This window comes from Toxorhynchites rutilus, chromosome 3 (genome assembly GCF_029784135.1).
Source record: "Toxorhynchites rutilus septentrionalis strain SRP chromosome 3, ASM2978413v1, whole genome shotgun sequence".
Lineage (NCBI taxonomy): Eukaryota > Metazoa > Arthropoda > Insecta > Diptera > Culicidae > Toxorhynchites > Toxorhynchites rutilus.
In genome coordinates this window covers 67446770-67464425 of record NC_073746.1, presented here as the reverse complement: position 1 = coordinate 67464425, position 17656 = coordinate 67446770, and the positions used below count along the sequence as shown (strand labels likewise).

Genomic DNA, 17656 nt, shown 5'->3' with positions numbered 1-17656 from the left:
TACTGGATAGGAGAGTTGTTTGCATCAATTGATAGGGAATATTTCTACGCATCTATCGCAACTAACAAAATGTTGTTTTTCATTAGATAAACAATTGAATAAATATTAGGCGTTATCTAAACGCCCTAACTGCTTCGTTTTGATTGGCCCGATTTACGGTTTCCCTAACACAGCCATCAAAACCAAGCAGCCTTGAGGAAATCGGCATTGCAAATACATGAAAGTAGGGGGAGCTTTTGTTCCCACCGAAATGTGTTCCCTAATAGAGATTTCTAAACCAAGGTGCCTGGAGAAATCGGTATTTCAAATTCATGCAAGTCGGGGGTATATTTGTTCCGACTGGAACGTGTTTCCCTAACACAGACTTCAAATCAATGGAGCGTGGGGAAATCGGCATTGCGAATTCATACAAATCGGGGGTATTTTTGTTCAAATTGAAATGTGTTTCCCTAACACAGACTTCAAAACCGAGGTTTCTGGGGAAATCGGCTCTGCAAATAAATGCAAACTGCGAGTACTTTTGTCCTCGCTTGCCTTTGTGCAGAGTGGAATATGTCTGTCCTAACATGATCTTCTAAACTCCTGGTTCCTAACCTGGGAAAATCGTGCAGACACTAGAAGCGAATGAACTTCCCAGTTTCAAGCAAATTCGAGATTCGAGAAGTATGTACACTTTTGGGATGTAAACTTCAGAGGGAAATGTCAAATAAAATAATCGTTTGATAATTTTTTTTGTCTTTATTGGAAAGATTTTCAGCCTTAGGCTGGTTCATCAAACGTTTGATAATTCTTCCGTACATATATTTGGTTCTAGTCATCATACCAAACGTAAAAGGTCCGTCATTAAATTTACTTGTAACGAAGAACAATCAATCACAATAAATGAATTGACTTTACATGGCATTTGTTCATTTTTTTCACTCACAGAGCAAATATATTGAACTCAATTGAATTTGGAAACTGTTTCATTCAATCAAGAATTTAGTCAATACAAACGAATGATTGCTAAGCTAAGGTAGTTCCACGTCAACCTTGCGGTTATATCATAGATATAACCCACCCATTTTTTTTTATATAAATTCTTTCGAGCATCCTCGTTTTCTTACTAAGCGAACATGGGCAGCTTCAATCGCAGAACTCTTCACTGATTGCTTTTCTAATTGACCCTTTACAATATCGCCGCTGCGCAGAGCTATCTTTTGTGGGTATTGATTAAATTATTGATTTAACTAGTGAATGAATGAAACTATTTACGAATTCAATTGCAAACAAATCCCAATTTAAATCAATTCATGCAATATGGTAGTAGTTATCGCAGCAAATAGTTTTCAATATATTGCCTAGTCATCAAACGGTATGCGTAGAAGTTCAGATATCTGGCGATATAAAGAGATATCTTCCAATGCAGTCTTAATCAAGCCAAAGTGTTGCATTTGGACCCGCTTTTTGTAGACCGTGTTAGCAAAATGAATTCCGGAGTGTAAAAATGCATGGGGGTATAAAAGTATTGCCGACTTGAATGTATCTGCAATGTCGATTTTTCCAACTTCTTGGTTTCAGAATATGTATTGGGAAAACCCATTCCGGTTTGCAAAAATGCCAGCGAGCACAAAAGTACCCGTAGTTTGCATCTATTTTGCAATGCCAATTTCCCCAGGCTCCATATTTTTGAAATCTGTGTTAGAGAAACATTCGAATTTGCAAAAACGCAAACGAGTGAAAAGGTTTCCGCTGCTTGCATCTAAATCGCTATGCCGATTTCCACAGGCTCCATGATTTGAAGTCTGTGTTAGGGACACATTCCGATTTGCAGAAACGCAAGCGAGTACAAAAGTACCCGCTGCTCGCATTTTTTTTTGCAATGCCGATTTCCACAAGCTCCATGGTTTGGAAATCTGTGTTAGGGAAACATTCTGATTTGCAAAAACGCAAGCGAGTACAAAAGTACCCGCTGCTTGCATCTAATTTGCTATGCGAATTTCCCTTGGCTCTATGGTTTTGAAGTCTGTGTTAGGGAAACATCCATCGTACCTCAATCGTTGCGCAATCATAACTGAGTGGATTTCCGAGCGGCGCTCGCTTATATACCGATTGGTGAATAAGTCAATATTGGTCAATAGCCTGTTTTGGAAGCAATTTTAGGGCTATTGAAACAAGTTTTTGGATAAAGAAGTAACAAGCATATAACGCGTAGACATATTATCCTTCGAATGAAGTGTTTATCATACCATTTCGTTCAGTTCTTTGAGAGCTATTAACGCTCAATCTCGTTCTAACGCTTTCGTTTACGAAACTTTGAACCTATACCCCAGTATAGAAATGAAAGACGTAGTCTTACGTCAATATTTTTTTATACCCATATTTTTGGTTTTTTGAATATAAAAGAAGAGTTTAATTTCCGTTTCATCCCCTTAAAGTCAGAAAATACCTTTTTCATACAAAAAATCTGAATTCTTTCAGGAGGTGATAGAGGATTATATTTGATGCTGAAAATTCTTTCACAGATATGTTCAAATACCAACAATCACAGAGTTATTGAACATTTTCTCTGTTTGGAGCTCTGTTTACCTTAACTGGCTCTAATTAAAAAATTACGCTACGTAGGACAATTCTGTTGCTTCCATTTGAAATATTAGAAAAATTTATACAGGATACAGTTGTGCAACTTCCAAATTAGTTGATTTAGGTAACACTTTAGAAGTGAAGAACTTCAAAGTTAAAAGTGTTCCTCTCAATTTTATCCACAAAATACATAATACATCATGATTTTTCCATCATTTCTGAAGTGTGAACCGATCGATTTAGACCGTTCTCGGATCTCAGGAATGGTGCTTTTGACCAAATTTCCGAAGTGTCAAAGAGACACACAACGTTACTAATTCGTTCGTACATTGACCTCTAGGACGACTCTTTTGATGCTTCCGATTTGGTCTCTGTATTTCTCTTTTATCACAATTATGAACCACATCCACTGAAATGAAATATAGTAAAATATAGTATTATAAATTCTATGGGGGTCTTCCTAGCCTAATTGACAATCGTAAAAACGTCCGAAATTCGTGTATCTACACTAGAATACCCCCTTAATAATTTTTTTTTGTCTTTATTTAAGAGACTTTCAGTCGTAGGCTGGTTCGTCTCTGTTACCGTAGGAATACTCTTACGCTGAAAAGGCGACAATGTGTTATTTATAACATGCTATCGATAAGATAAAAATGTACATGGATAAAATTCGGCTCTGTTACAGCTGATGCGCTAAATAGGCCTACATAGAAAAACAGATGGGATAGAAACAAAAATAAATTCGATGCTGAAGTCGTTAAAACTAATATCTTAGATACTTTACAATATAAAGGGTCGGTTCAGGACCACTTTCTTCTAATTATAATACATCTCTTGTTTGTCAAAAATTGTGAAAAATAATCATAAAAAACCCACAAAGGCGTCTAGAATATACTTAATTAACACGTTAAGCCCCGACCGAAATAGCGGAACGACAATGAACTTTTCGTCTGGCCCGTGTCGATCCCAGCGAATCAATAGGGGACGTTTCTAAATATCATTTTGTAACTTTGTTGTTGCCGTTCCCAATGCCGACACTCTCCGAACGAAAAGTCTACTGTCGATCCGGTGAGATCGGCGCGGAAACAACCGGAAAATTCAGTGTCAGTCCCCAAGGACCGACGCGGGGCTAACGTGTTAAGGGAGTATTCTAGTCTAGATATTTGAAAAAATTCAAAAATTTTTTTCTTCATATTTCTGTAGTGTGGCATTCAAAAATATACTCTAGAGAGAACTTATCGAAAATCCTATTATTTACCGAGTTAGAGCCATTTTTGTGATGCGAAATCTAACCTGATACGACCATAACAATGAACTTCAAACGCGTTTTTCTCGAAACTATTTTTTTCAAACTGGCGTACACGATATCTCAAGTTCTACTGAACCGATTCATGTCGTATTTATATGGATACAATCTACAGACATCTCTCTATCGCATGAACCTCTAAAAAAATAATATTTTTTAAATTTTACTATTTTTTAAAAATCGGGAAACATAAGAAAAACGTTTAAAACCGCATTTTGTTTTTCAAACGGCCGCCGTTTAGTTAAAAAAGATGTTTTTGACTTGTCCGAGGTTCATGCGATAGCGGCATCTTTACTGATTCGATTTTTTTGTTCAAAATAATCGAAAGGGCTGGAATTGTTTACGTCATGGCACATCTTTTTTTAACCCTCTCACTTCATCAGCTTATAACTATTCTCATTATGAATATTTTTTCTCCGCACAATTTTTGTTTTTTGATAAAAGATAGATGAATAAATAATGATATAATGGATAGTAAAATATTCTTTCTTTTATTTTTACGGAGCTCGGAGAAACGTCTGAAATTCGTGTCTCTACACTAGAATACCCCCTTAACACAAAAAACATCAGTCATCTGTCTTTGGATTGAATGGATAAAAGTTCAACTCCAAAGAATAAAGTTTGAAAGAAAAGATCTATGAGAATGAGCGGCTTTCTTATTAATTAAATCTAAATTTTTGGAAACGTCTCGACAGATTAATTTCAATTTCTATCCGAATCTTTTTTTTTTTCTTTATTATAGTGATTTTCAACACATTTCGGCTGGTTCGTCATTTTTTACTTCCATTTTTGGAAGAATGTCGGGAGTGAGATTTGACTCGTGATCTCTGCGTGAGAGGTATGGATGTTACCACTACGCCAGATCGCCTCCACACTATCCGAATCTATTCGAAGCGATGACCCACACCAGAACCAAGCTTTCTCCAATGTTTACATCCACTGAACAAATAGTGGCATTCCGAACATACGTACGAGAATGTTGCGTTGTGTGGTAGCAAACATTTATCTACATATACACTGGGCCGAGCATTTTTTTCTACTATCATAGCTAGCTAGCGCTCTGTGCTTCGAACAAAAAAAGCAAATAAAATACTCCGAGAGCACGAAAATCCAAATATCACGCGGCACGGGAAGATGATTACGCAATCTTCACACTTGAACTTGGTGCTGCTGCTTCGTTCGGGTTCGGAAAACCGTTGCGCCACCGGTGAATGACCTTTTTTCGGGCCTTTTTTTGGAGGCCGTGACTGTTTGGGTTTCTCATTGTGTATCATTTCTTTCCAATGCATATTGTTCTGAATCTTTAATCTATTTCGTAGCGAAATTTGAATTCTATAATGGAATGAAGCATAAATCAAGTTCCAGAAATGGGATAAAGTGGACAAGTTACATGAAGGAACGAATGTTTCACGTTTCACTGTCGCATTATCGCTTAGTAGCAAAGATGCCAGATTTTTCTTTTTTTTCTCAACGAATAAAAATGTGTAACCTTAATGCATTAACATCTAACCCGAGATCCGCACAACACAACGGCGTTCTGTTATGGCTGTGTCAATTTCCGAAGATGGCTTTCATCGGTCGTTGCCTTCCAATTTTGGATCATCATCAACCGGGAATCGCGTTCGCGCTCCAGAAACCGAAATTTAGTCAATCAGAACTGCCGCCGTCTTCTCGATCCGACTGCAATTTGTTCCACTTGCTTAGCACCCCAATTTGCTTAACCGGGCTTGTTTTGGCTTGTAAGTTGCGCTACGGTGTGCAATCAAACGCCCACGGAACCACGGAATCAAATACAGGCGCTTGTGTTTATGTATCAGACTTTATTGGAAGATTCGCTGTTCGTTGCTGCTATGCCGCAAACAGTCGATCGAAATACGCTGTTAGGCTGACTGCCAGTGGAACACGGTAGCAGCGCAATATTTCATGGTTGTTCATAGCTGCTGCAACCGATGATGTTTCCTCCGCCCGCGTCTCATCCTAACTGTGGTGCCTGCGCCTTTGTGAAAATTAACTTCCACGCCTTTCCTGGTGCGTTTTCTGCCGATTCAATGTTCTGTTAATCACATTTATTAAAGCCCGAATAAATCAACCCTCGATGCTGGGGCTGCTTCTAAAAAATAGTTCAGTTTAGATTAATCGCTGCCGGTTAATTGCTACTAAATCACGATTCCTGAAAGACTATATCGTCGGTTGATGCGACGTTGACGAACCATAACGAGGATCAACATACAATCGAGGAATTGTGTTACTGGGTCAGCCCGTTCAATCTCAAAAATTTTGAACCATTCATACGAGAGGAGCGCGCGTGTCTTTTCGCTCCAGTGGAGTGATGCGTGGACTATGCTATATTCTTCTGCCGATGTGAGCGGTATCGATCGTGCTGAATTGCCGTATTTATTTGCGACGGGTTTGATTAACCCAACTAGAACTAATGCGAAGTAGCTTTCAACGTGTACTTACCTAGCTTCGAGTAGGTTATCATTCGGTCTAAACGGTCAAAATGAGTGGCGTCCGCAGCAATTAGTGCGAAATTAATTTACATACAACTGCCGGACGGACAATAATTGATGCCAATTAAATATTCATTGCATACCGGCACCCCCTCCCCTCCTCCAAGCGCTGCCACGTTGTAAGATTCGGGTCGCGAAGCGCTCACCGGTTCAGCGTCGAAATGCAATTGATTAGAATACTAATTGGAGTTTAGTGTGGTGTGTTCTGGGAGTATCGTTCAATGCTATCAACACTTTCATCCAATATGGTACTGATGAAAGCTAAACGAGGCACGTAAGGATACGTCAAATACGACGAATCCAGTTAACGGGGGATTAGAATAATGGGTGAGACATAAGTACCCCAGCAACTTGCAGGTGGTCAAATGTATTCCTCGTAAAGAGATGTGGGCATTAGAGTGGCAATGGATGTATGGAAAAAATTTCATCATCGAATTTCAAAAACCGACCATGTACATTTTGTAATAACCTGTGCAAAATTTCAGCTCAATCGGACATGATTTGGGGGTGCTTAAAAACGCTCAAAGTTTAGATTTTTTGATCCTCGAAAATGTCCCAAGGGGGGAGGTAAGGGAAACTTGGAAAATCTATTTTTTTTCAATTCCAAATGACTTAAGAATGCAAAAAAAAAGACGGGTGGGTAATGTCGGGGACATAACCGGAGTGACGTAGGACTATACAAAGGGGACAGCTTTTGTTAAATATATATTTTAAATATATTGTTTTATTTTCTTCTCCTACGTGAATACCTACCTATCTACCTGCAAAATGGATTAGTTTACTGTTTACTCTTTATGAATATGTTGATGGTTCTGAAAAGAACCTTTGGTGTTGTGTTTTTGTTATCACTCGATATTCCCATCTTGTTCGGTTAAACCTTCCTGTTTAGCTATTGCGTTTGCCACTCGCCACAGCTTTCACAGTTGGAAAATTTCTTCCCATCCAGCTTGTGACATATTGTTCAGTAAATTACATTTAATGCGATTTTGCCACTCACTGAAACTAATTGTTGCCTTGCCGAACCGAAGCTGCTCTGTTCTTGATGCGTGTTTTCTGATTGTCGTGAGCAGCTTTACAAGCCAACTCGAGCACTCCGACGGCCGAAACTCTATAATCGCTGTTAGGTATACTGGTGCTCCGGCACCAATCCGTTCGGCCTAGTTACCCTTGCGGAGCAATCAGTGAATGCGGCCAACAGGGAACTGGAGATCTGCACGGTTCGAGTGAGACTTTGCCTTTCCCTTAACTTGTCCTCCTTTGTTACGTCAACGATGCCGATGCCGTACAACCACACGGGTTTACGGTTTGAAAGAAAATAAGATATTTTTTTGGGGTCCGCGTGTTTTATACTCTAGCGCAATTTAAGAATTGGTGAAAATCAATAAGCTCAGAACAACTGCCAAATTCACATACTCATCATATCCTGGCAAACAAATTATGAAAAAATCAATTTGTGTTTTATTATTATTTTGGATAATGTTTTAGAAAGCATTGAACTGTATTTCCTAAACTCTTTTTGGAAGGTTTAATGGCCCAGAAAAGCGCCTTGTTTTATGGAATGGTTCCAATTTAGAAAACTTAGTACTCGTGGTTTTGAAAAAAAACCATTTCGAACGCCCTCGATGCCGCCTTGTTCTGGATATGCCACCAAAGCAGTTTTTATAAAGAACAAACTTTTTTCTTCTGCTACCTGATGCCGTTTTGCGATTGCGTTTGCCACTCGCCACTCGCTGCAACTGCCTGTTGTCTTGATGTCCACCGAACCGAATGTGTTCTGTTCCGAATGCGGGTTTTCTTATCGTCGCGAGCAGCTTTGCCAGCTAACTCGATCACTTCGGCGGCCGAAACTATATAACGCCGGCTAGGTGGACTGGTGCACTGGTACTAACGCGCTCGGCCTAGCTACCCTTGCGGGGAACTCCAGATCAACACGGTTCGAGCGGGATTTTGCCTTTCCCTTCACTTTTCCTCCTTTACCATGTCCAGACATGGCTGCTTGGGTTGATTTGTTGATGTGTTGTGATGCGAACCGATGTGGTGTACGGTTTGAATGAGAATGATCGTTACGGAAGGAAGGAAGGTATTGTATTATAGAGACTTTAAACTTTTGCAGTTCATTCGTCTCTAGCCTTGAGAAAGGCCCTTTGAAAACTCTACTCTACTCTACTCCAGCGCTACCATCTCCGCCCTCTTGCCTTGAGAAAGGCACTCGATCCCTCGCCGTCCAGCTCGTCCAGCAACGATGTTGTCCAGTCGGTGTCCACACTAAGAATGATCGTTACGGCAGCGGAGCGGGGATTTTTAAGCTGACTGGCTGGCTCGAGAATTACGCATGTGTGAGACTGCGACCAATGTTTCGTTCATTTTTTCTTTTTCCTTTCCAATCGTGCTTCATTCTATTTCGCTGCTGCTCTGGTTGCCCGTTTTGGTCGGTACGATATGAGGAGCACAAAATGGACCAATCAAAAATGGGCACATAGTGCATTTTGACAATGCTTGATATTTGACAATTATTCAATTATTTATCTCAAGAAAAATGAAATGTTATTCGTTATGATAGATGCGTAGATATATTTCCTATCAATTGATGCAAAAACCTTTGCGATCTATTGAGAAATGCTCGAGTTATAAGCGTTCCAAATCTTGCATTTTTTCCTACTTGTTCAGTGCCTAGATTTCCATTTCACCCCCTATATCTTCCGGTTAGACGTAGTCCTACGTCTGCTATTATCTCGAAAACAAATTTTCGGCCGAAAATCGACCTTCTGGGACTGGCAATGAAGGTATGGAAAAAAAAAATTATCGAATTTAAAGAACCGACCATGTACGTTTTGTTTATTACAGCTCAATCGGACATGATATAAGGCCTCAAAGCACTCAAAGTCTCAAAAGGTGTTCATTTCAGCTCAATCGGACATGATATAAGGGTGCTTCAAATTACTCAAAGTCTCAGAAGTTGTATTTTCGGCCAAATTTTTTTTTCGATATGACACCAGATTTCGACGTTTTATGCATTTTAAGTCATTTGGCATCGAAAAAAAAACGATTTTCCAAATTCCCTTTACTCCCCTCTTGGGAGATTTTCGAGGATTAAAAAATCAAAACTATGAGCGCATTGAGGCACTCCTAAATCATGAGGAAATTTGATCATTTTCGCTGCCACCCTAGTGTGCACAAATTGACAAGAAAACGGTTTGATCGAATCTCTGGAAATTTGTTGAAGACAGTAAAAAAATGACAATACAAATTACTGAAAACATCAACAGTTTGTATAAAGTGTAAGTTATTGCACGATAACGCAACTGATAGTCAATTACCTTGAACTATTGAGTGGTCGATAACAATCAGCTGTCTTAAAACAACAAAGAAGCTGTCTCAACTTTTAAACAGCAGATTTGGAAATTTTCATATTAATTCTCAGTTTCAACATATTCTGTTGGTTGTTCGTTTTTTTTTATCCCATTTATTTATTTAAGGCTCATTAGCATTTTTGATGCAACAGAGCCGAATTTTAATCGTGTACATGTCACATGGTTATCATATCTATAATTAGCACATTACACAGTTGTCATTCGCCAGTATTCCTTCTATATCACTACATATGGTACATTCACACAGTAGCCATTTAGGCGTAAGAGTATTCTTTCTGTTCTTCCATTATCCAGTTGGACCACCGGACAGCGGAGACAGTTGATTGATCATTGTTGAGTTATTTATAGAACAGCAGCCCGATGTGTCTTGCAGAGCAGAGCAGTTGTATGGATGAATCGATCTAATTTCGACCGTGGATCGATCTCCATCGCTGATGATTGTTGCGTGGACGTAGCTATTCTGTAACAACACAAAGATGGTCAATGAGGGCCCTGAGTTGATTGTTCGTTATCAAGAATGAATCTAGAAGAGAAATTATGTATATCTCCAAAACGATGCAATGTGACATGTGGAACCGATTTGCATATTAACAAAAAACCAAACAACAAACGTACATATTACTAGCTGACCCGGCAAACATCGACGGAAATGAACAAAAGAATAATAGAATTAAGGAATTGAAAAAAAAAGAATGAAAGAATTAAGGACATGGAGAAATTAAAAATTGAATAATGAGAGAATTAAAGAATTTGTTCAAACCATAATTAAAATAGTTGAAGCCCAATGTTTAGCCTACGACCCTAAAAAATTATTGCCTCATATTTAACACACAATACGATAATCACATACAATACGACAAATCGATACCAAATCAATAGTCTTTTGTCCAGTATCATGTAAACCAGGGACTCTCGAACTATTTTGGACAAGAGACCCCTTTTCCAAAATGAAGTGATACCATCAACTTGCCAAAAACTTTGTGGTTGGTCAGTGAGAAAATTTGATATTATGTTCTCATCAATAAATAGACATACTATTCGGAGAATATGAAGTGTAATTTATAATTATTAATACAACTTTCACGTATCAATACTTTCTACTAAAATATTGGTCATTCTTATAACGAGTTGTTCACGTAACACAACTTATAAAGTATCTTGTCGATCCCTGGAAAACTGATATCGACCCCAAGGGACCCCACTTCTAGAACCCCTGATCTAAACTATCGGCTCTTTGCCGCGCTTGACCACCAGCCAAAAATGAAATATACGTTCTCTTTGAATAAACCAGTTGGATCCGTAACCCGTTCTTTTTGCTTCTCGTTCTTTTCGGAAGACTACTGTCGGAATACTTGTCGTTCTCGATGTTGAATTTAGCCGCGAATTTTGAGCGCTTTTACGCAAACCTTGTCGCGATAAGGCTTACCGTAATCTCGTCTCGAACAGAATTAATGAAATTAAGAACTAAAGAATTAAATGAAACAAGAATAAATTCATGCAAAAGAACAACTTTTTAAAAATGGTAAAATAATGTAAATAAGGATAACGAGCAAATAAACATTGCGCTGCGCAAATCCTTCAACGAGCTTCTCGAAGAGAAGATGGCTAGCTTAGAAAACAGTGTGGCCCAAAAAGTTGGAAAATTTGAAAAGCTTGTTTAGTGAAAACAAATTATTTAGATAAAGAAACGGCTATTGTGAACAGGAAGCGTCTTGTTAGTCCAAGCACAATAAGTGTTAACTTGGACACTCCAAGTAAAGAAATGATGTTAGTAACTAAACGTAATGAATCGATGCAGGGAAATTTGACAAGAAATGTTTTTATGAATAATTACAATAATAATATTGAAAGCTACGTGAATGTCGTGGCTAGTGAAGCTCGCCCAATTATTGTGGTGAAAGGTATTCACATAAAAAACAGATGACTGGTCCTTATTCATAAGTGGTTTCATAAGTGAAAATGCAGCATACAGATGGAATTATGTAGAAAACTTCGGAGACTGCAAGAGAGCATTGGAGGGAATAAGGAGCAGATTTTTGTTTCTATAGTAGTTTTCAAGAGTGTTTGAAAATCTTTGCTATTTTTATTGTCAATAATCATCACATTAATTCATTACGGAATGGTCGTATTGGCAAACCTGATGAAGCAATGTAACTAAACATAGTTGGACTATATACACTCTGTCCAACTTCTATAAGACCAGGTGATGATCTTGCTGTTTTGTGCCTTTGTGAACAAACAATGCTTCAACTTATATTCTAGTGTATTGGTATTGGTGACTACCATACACTGCATTATTTTCACATGTGTGTGTGCAATCGCTGAGCGTAAACCAAAGGTTTTGTATTTTTCAAGTGTCAAGTTCCTACAAGACCAGTTACATTTTTCCGTTGTTTTAGTTGTTTTGATCATTAAATCTGGAAAATACCGAAAGGAAAAGTTCTCACGGAGAGAATAGAGAGACAAATCGATGCATTTCACCAAGAAAATGTTGGTATCAGAGAAATTTATCGTGGGATTGGACGATCCCATCAAGTAGTGCTCAATTATTTGACGAATCCTCAGGGATACGGTGAGAAGGAGAGAGCTCCACGTAAATCGAAGCTCTCTGACCGGGATAAGCGGGAAATAGCTAGAACAGCTTCGAATACTTCAAAATCGCTTATGCAAATAAAACGATACTTAAATTTAAATGTTACTCGGGTGACAATTCGTCAAGTTTTGTTAAAAAATCCTCACAAAAAGAGGGCTTGAAAGGTTAAAGCTCCTCACCTTACACCATCTCACATCGGAAGACGTCTGTGTTTTACTAAAGCTCACATGAACCGACAGTGGGACATGGTATGTTGTGACAGAGAATGTTTCCAAAAGAAAACATTTTGATATATACCATAACGAAAAGTTCTTCAATGTATAGGTTATCTTCACTGACGAAAAAAGTTCAATTAGAATGGTTCTGATGGTTTCAACGGGTGCTGGCCTGATTTACGGAAGATGGTACAGCATGTTTCAACTAGGAATTTTGGTGGAGGCTGGTGCATAGTTTGGACGGGATTCTGTGCAACCGGTATGCTCAAGATAACTTTCATGTCATTCAAGGATCACATACATGTTCTGGATTCCTCTTTTCTACCGTTTTTGCATAGATGTCGTCAAAAAAAAATCACCTTCCAGCAAAGCAATGCTACAATTCATATCAGCAGAGAAACTAAGCAATGGATAAAGGACCACTTAACTTAATTTTTTGGACAGGTCGGCTCGCTCTCCAGATTTGAATCCTGTTGAAATTCTTAGGGGGATCCTTCTTGGTAGAATCTACACTGAGGCAAAACGGGACACTACGATTGAAGAGCTTAAGGTCGCTATTTAGGAAATATGGAAAAACATCGAGAAATTCGTACAGCAGCATTTGGTCAATAGTATTCCAACACGAATTTTCAGATTATTAGCCGAAATGGCAAGGTTGTCAATTATTGACATGCAAATCAGCCGATCGTTTTGAATTTTTCATTGATAATACTTATGAATTTTGAAATAGCCTTATAGAAACTGGACAGCTGAAATAATCATACAGGCAAACCTTTTTTGGTGCGGGGGATAGGGACCGCATAAAAAAATCGTCCAAACTTCACCAGTAGCTTTAAAAAATCGTGTTCGTTACACATTTTGAAAAAAACTTTTTTTGTACGGTAGATAGGGATCGCATAAAAAAATTGCCCCCAAGAAATAACTCAAATCCACGCCGTTCACTGTTCAATTTCCTTTTTTTTCCCTGCTTTGCGATGGGAAATTTTGCCTTTTCGGTTGCGCGTGGCTGTTTTGTGCATTTAGTTGCATGTCGAAAGGTGTTGCTGTTTGGAATCATGTCATGCAAAAACTTAGAACAACTTAGAGCATTTGATGGGAGGAGGGGAATGATTTCAGAAGTGGATAATTGAGACGCAAGTATGCTTTTTTGCATTTAAATGCATATAAACCATCGAAAAAACTAAATGGACGATAACTTCGTCAAATATGCTTCTTTTCATATACCGCACAAAAAAAATCGCACCAAAAAAACCGCACAAGAACAGAAAATAGCACAAAAAATCGCACAAAAAAACCCGTACAAAATCAGGTTTTACTGTGTAGAACACATCAGCAGACGAATCGGATAAACTAACAGACTAAGACCTGCCTGAACTTTTTCGAAAACATTACATTTTGGAGGAGACCGGGATGTTTGTTTCGGTGTATCCAGGATCAGATGAAGAGTGCAGAGAGCTACTGAAAAAAAAAAAACAGTCCGTGTTGAAAATTGCTTTGAGATGACAACCTATAGCGCTTTCCGATAGCGCTGAAGCACATGAAATGTCTGAACCAAAAAGTGGCAAAAACAGCACATCAGTAGAACGTTGAAACACAAATTTAAAAATGCACTAATAAAGGACACGCCCACATTGCCACGCCAAAGAAGTTATCAGAAGCAGAGCCAAGTGAGGTATCTTTTTTTTTTATATATATCTGTATTATAGTGATTTTCAACACTTTTGGCTGGTTCGTCACTTTTTACTTCCATTTTTGGAAGAATGTCGGGAGTGAGAATTGAACTCGTGATCTTCAGCGTGAGAGGTATGGATGTTACCACTACGCCAGATCGCCTCCAGTGAGGTATCTCTTTTATAACCCCTTCTGTCCAAGGAAAACCGCTCAGCTCCCAGTTGTTAAAAAGCACCGATCATCACTCCAGTCTCCCATTAATATATTCGTCATGTTCGGCCCACTATCTTGAAAACCTAAGAAAACCTAAACGAATGTGTCGATCAGTTCCTTGACGCTGCTGAATCAATTGTCGATACACGTTACGTCAGGGACTACTTAGAATCCCCGTTCATGGTAGGTGAGGATATGAAAACAAAGAGGGTTTTACGCTTCGAAAATGGTTTTCATAAAGCATCGTCAAGACTTGTCCTGTGAAGAACTGCCCACCAAGAAAGATTTATAGACGAGATCAGAATTTTGCAGAAATTCCGGGATCTACCCGCATCTTGGTTTAGTTATTGTCACGATTGGACGATGATCCGGGAAGAGATGGTATGAGTCCATATGGAAATCGCTCATACCCTAAGCAGCCAGTTATGCATGATGGCCATCAGGCGATTTAACTGCAGAAGTGATGGTTTTGGCCATACGTGAAGTAGCATTGTCATGAAAATGATCTTGTATTGCTTTTTTTGATTATCTAAAAATTGAACTTGGAAAAATTCGGACAAACGAAGAATGTCCTGTACATTCATATCACGATATTTGTAACCGTAAGAACGTATCGTTGGTACAAAAAGAATGTATTGTCTTAACCTGACTTGTTGCGTATTAACTGTTTAATTTCACTGGTTTAAATAGCTCTTGAGAGGTCACTTGTACGGTCTACCATAGGCCCAAAACTGGAACCAGCTAAAATTGTTTCAAAATATATGCAATGACTATCATGTTCTGATCATCGATCCCTTTATTTCGATCGGACCGGAAACAAAAAAAACAGACCATAAAAACGGAGAAAAACAAAAATCGACCAATTAACACCAATACGTGACCAATAAAGGGCGGTGCAATCGTGTGCTCCACAGCACACTCTGGCCGAGAACCAGTGTGCATGTTCGGTCGAACCGGCACGACGGCTTACGTACTCTCGTGAAGCCAGAGTAGAATAGATTGCGGATAAATGCTCTATCGTTCGGTCCAATTTCCGCAGCAAGAAGAGATGTGCAAAATGTCTGCCACCCGTTGCGATAGTGCCGCTTGCTGCTACGAAAAGAAGGTAGAAACGTGACATGCTACTTATCGTGGGTATGTACACGGAATAAAGCGCAGGATTAGGTTGGGATGGTACAGAGATGGCCAGTCGAGTACGTGTATGAGCGAGTAATTGGTTTTCTTCGTGGCGAATTTAGTTCGTAGCATAGAAGCACTTGGTGGCTAATGCATGACATAATGCAATGTGGCTTCTCTCTTGTGGGAAAAACGGCTCGCAAAGCTCTTTTCGCTTGGCCAATTAATTTGCTCAGCGTGAGCGATGAATTTACTCATCAAATACATGATGTCATGCGTAGCAGTATCCGCTGACATGCCCGCGATTCAACAGCATGGTTCCGACCTTGGTCCTCACCGAATAAAATCAAACACGTAGACTACAAAACAACGTTGCGTTTCAATAACGCACTTCCACATTGCGCGCGTTTTCAAGCGTACGTTCGCCATCTACGGAAACGCGTAAAGGTTTCCCTCGACAACACCTTACTGTTCCACAAAATCACTTCATTATCATTTTACCTATTCTGTAAATAAACCAACACAGAACACGGTTCAAAATGAGCGCTCCCATTCCACGCATTCGGCAGAAAATTATTTCCACTATTTCCATTCAGGAAAAAAGCAATTACATCACACCATAAAGAAACTGCATTCACGTGCTCATGCGTGGTGGTGGTGACGGTTGCTGTTTATGGTCATTCAAAGGTAGGTTTGCGCCATAATCCCCCGGCAAGGTCAGAAGGTGCCGGCGCGACTCGCTTTAAATTGCGGTGTCGTTCTGTTTACAAATAATGCGTGGAGGCGGGGCCAGAGGAACGAAAGTTCTGACAAGAGCTTGGAATTTAATTTATTCCACACAAAATTCTGTTATACTTGGCTACCGCAAGTCTGGGTGGCTTCGGTTTGCTGCGGCTGTAGTACTTGGCGACCCGTGGCAGGTACGACTGCTTCACCATGTGAATCAGGCGATGAAACAAGATAGTGGCGGTTCGGTAATTTATTCGTGGTAGATTATGATAATGACAGCGATATTCAGCAAATGCTCTGCAGGGACCGGCTTAAATAGTAGTACAGGTCGGACTCGATTATCCGGAGTATTGATTTTTTTCACTCTGGATAATCGAGTCATAAAAAAACAATTTTCTCTCGGTAAAGGTAATATAATTATGCATTGCACTTATTTATTAAACGGTTTTATCTAGGTTGACCCGTTTGTATGTTTGTGACTTTTCAACTTTGTCAAATCCAAACTTTAACAAATCCAAATGGCGGTCGCTACAAAATGGCGGATTATGTACATATTTTGACAAAATGACATCAATATGGGTTTTCCCAAAACCCCATCATTATGGGTATCGAATGTAAGGGCTTGACCAGTAGAACACAAATATTTCTGGAAAATGTGAATCCAGGATGGTGGCCGCAACAAAATGGCGGATTACACATATTCTCAGAACCCCATCAATATGTATATCAAATGAAAGGGATTGACTAGTTGAATACAGTTATACATGAAAAATGCAAATTCAAAATGGCCGCCACCACAAAATGGGGCCATATATTTTTATTTTCAACACCTCATCAATATGAGTATCAAAAGAAAGTTTTCGATTAGTATAACATAGCAGATAATGAACAATCCAATTCCAAGACGGCCGCAGTCCCCAAACAACTAATTACTTTTAAAATGGTCTCATTCTGATTGACATGTTTGTATGTATGTTTGAATGTTTGTAGGGTTGTCCCACATTAATAGAAAATCCCGTTCCTGTTGACTGATTGATCTGAAATTTGGAGGACATCTTTAATTCTACTGTCATTATAAAACTGCGCATTCCATAATCTTGAAAAATTCAATTTGACCGTCGCTAAAAAAATGGCTGAATGACTTGACTAGGAGAACACGAAACATAATAAACAACATAAATTCAAAAAGAACGCCGCCACTAAATGGTCGGCTATGTATTTTTTGCAATCCCCTCAATATCGGTATCCAATGCATTTACTTGACTAATAGAATACAGTACATCATGAAAATATTCCGAAGAAAATTAGGTAAGAAATAAACGTTGGATTCCCATTATCCACAGTTAGTTGTTTCATCATATACTCCACGA

General features: G+C 39.0%; 1 protein-coding gene across 1 annotated transcript in view; it reads right to left on the bottom strand.

Annotated features, from left to right (window-relative positions):
- Positions 1 to 17656, bottom strand: part of LOC129774927 (centaurin-gamma-1A) — a 478174-nt gene that overhangs the window by 375086 nt on the left and 85432 nt on the right. The gene's annotated exons all lie outside the window — the stretch shown is intronic.